Source organism: Rhincodon typus, chromosome 8 (genome assembly GCF_021869965.1).
Source record: "Rhincodon typus isolate 14 chromosome 8, sRhiTyp1.1, whole genome shotgun sequence".
NCBI lineage: Eukaryota > Metazoa > Chordata > Chondrichthyes > Orectolobiformes > Rhincodontidae > Rhincodon > Rhincodon typus.
Genome location: NC_063339.1, coordinates 93,656,971 through 93,663,687, shown reverse-complemented (window position 1 = coordinate 93,663,687; position 6,717 = coordinate 93,656,971).

The window sequence follows — 6,717 nt, the reverse complement described above, 5'->3', positions numbered from 1 at the left end:
TGAAATTACGTTTCGTTGGATTGGTTCGTAAACTAGCACAGTAACTGAATAAAACGATGGCAAGTCTCAGTGGAGAAAGAGGTGACAGTGAATCAGGCATCTGAGGACAAATTTGTTTCTTTTGCAAGTGAAATTTACTGCTTCCCAAAGTGGGGTCCATTGAAGTGAAGCAGTGACAGAGATTACCTTTGCTGGTGCTCACCTCGTGAATCACATTTCCACCTTGGTCCCTGTTAACATCACAACCGGACAAGATGGACCTTGCGTGCTGTGGGCCAGTGGTGTAATGGATAATGTGTCTGATTTCAGATCAGAAGTTTGTAGGTTTGAGCCCTGCCTGCCTCAAGCGCAGCTGATACCTTTTTTCTACACTTGCAAGTAGACTCGTTCTTCCAAAGTGGGAATGTATGGCGGGCGTTTTTGTTGTCAGATTCCGAGGAGCTGCAGTGATTGGAAATGAAAAGTTGCGCATGAGCAGCGTTTGCGACCCATTCAGCTCACTGTCCGTTTCATTTCCGAGCTCACAACAACAGTTCTCATTGCCTGGAGAACTTGCTTGTGGTCCATGTAAAGCTGCCTTTAGTCGGGGAAACGTGTGGGGACGGAGAGGGGACCGAGAGTGAACGTGAAGCACCTGGAGCGGGTGTAATCCTGAGGCCTCTGTCACCCTCGGGGATGTGTCTGTGTATCTCCCTTTGCGGTTAAACATGAGGATGAGTTCCATAAGTGGGCTGTAACACAGTTTTACTGTCACGAAACCTCAGTCCCGTTCGTACATTACAGGTTTAATCTCATTGATATTTGCCCTTGATACGTCAGAACGCACAACGCAGTGGGCCAAACGCTGGAAATGGAGAGTAAAATAGACAAATGTCTGATCACACGCACCGACACGACGGGCCAGATGGTCTTTTTCCACGCTATAAAAACTTGAAGACAGTGAGAAACTGACCTGTCACCAAAAGGATCAAAAATGGAAAGGCAAAAACAATGTCGTTGAGAAATGATACAAGCACCTCTGGCGCGTTCTCTGGTTGTCTAGTGGTTCGGATTTGGTGCTTTTGGAACCACGGCCCTGGTTTGAACTATCGAGTGGAAGTTCTTCCCTCCTAGATTTTAGTGATGACAGCTTTGCTGATGCATTGTACTTTTATTCATTAACTGGTGTTGCTGGCTAGGCTGCATTTATTCAATCAACCACATTGCTGTGGGTCTGGAGTCACATGTAGGCCAGACCAGGTAAGGGTGGCAGTTTCCTTCCCTGAAGGACATTAGTGAACCGGATGAGTTCTTCCGACAATGATTGCAGGGATTGCATCACCTCCCCTATGAGGAGAAGGAAAGGGGCTGCGAGATAACTTATTGTGTCCCAAACGATATTCAAGCTAACATGAAACAAAGAACTGAGGATGCTGGAAATCTGAAACAAAAACAGGAATTAGAGAAACCCAGCAGGCCTGGCAGCATCTGTGGAGAGATACAGCGTTAATGTTTCAGATCCACTGAATGTTCGTCAGAACTTGGTCAGTTATGCCCTTTTATATTATAATGCCAGGGAAAATGGATTTCAAAGTGGAGAAAGCGGAACTGTAATAACCTGATGTTGTTCAGTAGATGTATTGCAGAAAAGTACAAAAAGGGCTGCTGTTAACAGGAGATAGCAAGAACTGCAGATCCTTTATTCGTTCACAGGATGAGGGCGACGCTGGCTAGGCCAACATTTATCACCCATGTCTAATTGCCAGAGAAGGCAGTTACGAGTCAACCACATTGCTGTGGGTCTGGAGTCACATGTAGGCCATACCAGGTAAGGATGGCAGTTTCTTTCCCTAAAGGACATTAGGGGACGAGGTAGGTTTTTCCCCACAATTGACAATGGATTCATGGTCATCAGTAGATTCTTAATTCCAGATATTTATTGAATTGAAATTCCACCATATGCTGTGGCAGGATTCAAACACAGGTTCCCAGAACATTATCTGGGTCTCTGGATTAGCAGTCCAGCGATCATACTACTAGGTCGTCACTTCCCTGTCGGAGTCAATGCAGTGTGCAGCTGGAGGAACACTGCAAGTCAGGCAGCATCAATGGAGCAGAAGGAGGACAACTTCTTAAAGTTTGGCATCCTTCGAAGAGCCTTCACAGAAGGGAGTAAACCTGAAACGTCGATTTTCCTGCTCCTCTGATGCTGCCTGACCTGCTGTGTTCTTCCAGCTGCACGCTGTATTGATGCTAACAGGAGCTTGTTTTAGCGCGCCAAGCTGCGGTAAAGGGGCGACACCAATAAAGGTGTCATTCAACTCGTGTGATTCCAAAACATTGCCTAGAAATCACCAGTGGTTTCTCGCTTAATTTGTTCAGGGTCTGGTCTTGAAGAGACCATGACTCAACGTATGAAAGTACATTTCACTGGAGTGAGTCATAAAATTGTGCCGTGACTGTGAATAAAATGATGGCAAGCTCCAGCAGAGAACCAGGCCACACTGAAGCAGGCGCCAGAAGTCAAACGTGTTTCCTTTGTCAGTGAAATTCACCGCTTTGCAAAATGGGGACCATTGAAGTGAAACATTGAAGTGAAGATTTTCTTTGTTGGTCGTTTGGCTTGTGAATCCTGTTTCCGTCTATCTCCCTGTTAACATCACAACTTGACAAGTTGTGGTATCCAGCAGTGTAATTTGTGCCAGTGCTGTAATGGGTAATGGGTAATTCGAGTCAGAAGGTTTTAAGTTTGTATATTCTCTGGATCGTGGGCAGACAACAGCGTTTTCCTTTCTTTTCTAACCTTGTAAATTGACAGTTGGTTCTAGTCGGGAATGTGTCAGGAGCTCTCTTGTCAGATTCCCGGGAGCTGTTTTGCCAGACTCGCAACAGCTGCAGTGATTGGGTCGGTGAGTTTTAGAAACTGAATGTTACACCTAAGCAGCCTGTGGGACTATTGCAAGTCATTTTCCATTTCATATGCCAGCTCAGGGTAACGGTTCTCATTGTCTGGAGAAGTCACTTGTGTTCCACGTAAAACTGCCTTTTGTTGAAAAAACTTGTGTGTGGGAACGGAGAGTAGGCGTCAAGCACACGGAGCGGGTATCATCCTGAGGCCTCTCTCACTCTCGAGGTTGTGTCTGTGTGTCTCCCTCTCTGGGTGAAAATGAGATGAGACCCTCAGGGAGGCTTTAACACAGTTTGACCAACTTAAACGTCAGCCCCCATTCGTTGTGATATTTGAGATTACAGGGATTATCTCATTGAGATTAGCACTTGAAACGTCAGAACACAGAAGGCTATGGGCCAAATGCTGGAAACTGGGATTAGAAAAATGGAGGTTTGGTGACTAGAACTGAACGATGGGCTGAGGTATCTTTTCCCCACGCTGCAAAGATTCAATGAGAGGGAGAAACTGATCTGCAATCAAAATGATAGCAAATCAAAAATCAGAAGCAATGTCATTGAGAAAAGATATGAGAGACTGAAGCACCCTTTCTGCTGGTCTAGTGGTTAGGATTTGGTGCTTCTCGGTCAAGGAATGGGAGTTCTATGCTGCTAGTTTATTGTGATGACTGATTTTCAAGAGCTGGAAAGAAGCTGTAGAGCCGGAAGATGGACTATTTTGTCCCAGATATTATTCAAGTTAACAGAAGTCAAAGAACTGCAGATGCTCGAAATCTGAAACAAAAACAGAAATTGACCAAGAAACTCAGCAGGCCTGGCAGCATCTGCAGAGAGAATGAGAGTTCATCTTTTCCGTCCATGGACCGTTAGTCAGAACTAGATTAGTTATGCATTTCTGTGATATAATGTTAGGTGGAATTATCAGCTTTATCTGTCAAATTGGCATATTTACCAAAATATCTCTCTCTGATTAGCCTACAATTGTTAATTGTTACAGTTCAGAAAACAGCAAAAAATAAAATTGCCAGTTTTGTTAACCTCAAGCAACTGCAGTGGAATCGAAGGTTTTGGAGTATATCTGTAGCTCGGGTTGTGGGTGTTGAGGTTGGTTGGCTTGCCGAGCTAGTTTGTTGTTCCGCAGATGTTTTGTTCCCATGCTTGGTAACATCCTCAGCGCAGCCTCTGATGAAGCGTCGGTGTGTTTTGCCGCCTGGTTTTTAAACTCTGGGTCCGTTGCGATGGATTGCCTCAATTCCGGGTTTCCTCCGTAGTGGAATGTATATGGGGTCGAGTTCAATGTGTTGAGAGTGTTCAGAGTGGCACACAAGCCCACATCAACCCTACAACAAATGCTCACCCGAACTAAAGACCCACTCCCCCACTCCCCACCATGTACAGGACCCATGTCATCTACAAGATCCCCTGCAGAGACTGCCAGAAACACTACATCGGACAAACAGGAAGGAAACTAACAACAAGAGTACATGAACACCAACTGGCTACAAAAAGACACAATCAATACTCACTCATCTCAATCAACATGGACAAGGAGAACCACGACTTCAACTGGGACAACACCAAGATCCTGGGACAGGCTAGGCAGAGACAAACACGAGAATTCCTGGAAGCATGGCACTCCACGAAGCATGCTATTAATAAACACATTGAACTCGACCCCATATACATTCCACGACGGAGGAAACCCGGAAGTGAGGCAATCCATCGTAACGGACCCCAGAGTTTAAAAACCAGGCGGGAAAACACACTGACGCTTCTTTGGAGGCTGCACTGAGGATGTTACCAAGCACGGTAATGAAACATCTGCGGAACAACAAACCAGCTCGGCAAGCCAACCGACCTCAACTGGAGTGGAATAATAACACATTGACAGTAAATGCAGGTAGCAAGCCAGCTGGACCTTCAGAAAATTAGACAGTAGGGCTGTTGGTGAGAAGTTCAGGCAAGAAACCCTCACTGTAAGTAATAGGCACCGCTGGGATTCAAACTCAGAATCTCCTATTTACTAGGTAGGTGCTTTAACCAACTAAGCCACGGCATCACTCTTGGCCTGCTCCTCTGTTCATGTACATAAATACTCAATCACAGAAACTTGATGCTTTTGTTTTTCTTTCTCAATGTCACTCAGTGAGAATTTAAGTCAAACACCGCTTTTGTAAAGACGGACAGTTCACAGCTGAACATTTCCAGTGAAAATGCACAGAACGAGACAATCTCCTCTAACACTGCTTTAAAACCGATATTTTCACAATTTAAACTGGCAGGATGAAGAGTATGTGTTCATCCTCTCTGTATCCATAAATCATGTTAATACACACGGACTAAACTTCGCAAGCTGCATGAAATTATATTCCCCCTGTTCGAGGAAAGATGAAAAGGTTTAGAAAAGGCTTACAAGGAAGTTGCCAGAGTTGGAGCGGTTGAGCGGTAGGGAGAGACTGAATAAACTAGGGCTATTTACACTGGAGTGTTGGAGGCTGAGGGGTGACCTTATATAAGTTAATAAAATTATGAGGTGCAGTGATGGGGTCTTTTTCTCAGGGTAGTGGAGTCCAAAGTTGAGGTCATAGGTTTAATGTTTGAGGGTAAAGATTTTAAAGGGACATAGAGCACAATGTTTTCACATGCAGGATGGTGTGTGTATGGAATGAACTGACACAGGAAATGGTGGAGACTGGTACAAATACAACATTTAAAAGGCATCGAGATGGATACATGTAGAGGAAGGGTTTAGCGGGATATGAGCCAAATGTTAGCAAACAGAACTAGATTAATTTTGGATATCTGGTCGGCATGGACGAGTTAAACCAAAGGCTCTGTTTCTGTGCTGAATATCTCTAGGACTCTATAATTGCTTTAAGTGTAGAAACGGTTCACTCAAACATCCTACCTGCTGACACACCAGCGAGACCGCACTTAGGAGAGGTCGATCAAATGTTCCAAGTGTTGGAAGAGATCTAGCCAGTCTTCCCATTTGCTCTCACACCAGCGAATTCACACGGGAGAGAAACCATAGATTTGTTCTGTGTGGGAAAGGATTCAATCAATCATCCCACTTGCTGAGACATCTTGACAACCACACAGATGATAAATGTTTTAGTAGCCTTGACTGTAGTTGTTTATTTTTATCAAATGTTATATACACATTCGTTGGTGAGTGGAGAAATGATAACAAGACACTTACAGACACAGAGTGAAGTCAGGAACTACATATCTGTAATGTTGAACTCTGCAAATAAAGCTGTGCCAAGTAAAGAATGGCTTACGATTCTTCCTTCACTATAAAGCACTCTCTTAATGGAGGTGATAAATTCCAGAGAAAAATATTTCCATAACTGTTCAAAGAGCCAAATGATGCATTAGGGGTAGGATGTGGGAGGCGGTTAATTTAGATCTGGTAACGTGTAATGTGGCAGGTTTAATGAATTACATCAGGTTAACAGATCTCCTCGAGAACAGTGCCCATCAAATAGTATATTTGTGAGTACGGTGGGTGGGTTGTTGGGGGTGGTGTGGACTGAAGTAGCATTTGGCAAACTAATGACACTAAAGACAGTTAAGGCCTCGGCTCATGTCCAAGGATTGTAAAACAAGCAGCTACAGAGATCGAGGATGCGTTGGTTGTAATTTTTCAAACGTCCTTATGTTGTGGATTGGACCCAGCAGATTTGAAAATGACACAGTTTATTCAAAAACGTCGGGAAAATCCTGGAATACGAGAGAAACCACATGAGACAAAGACTTTCAGTCAGAAATGTGCACTCACAGCCCTGCCCTCAATTCACGCTGATTTCTGGAGGTTCTAGTGTTTGA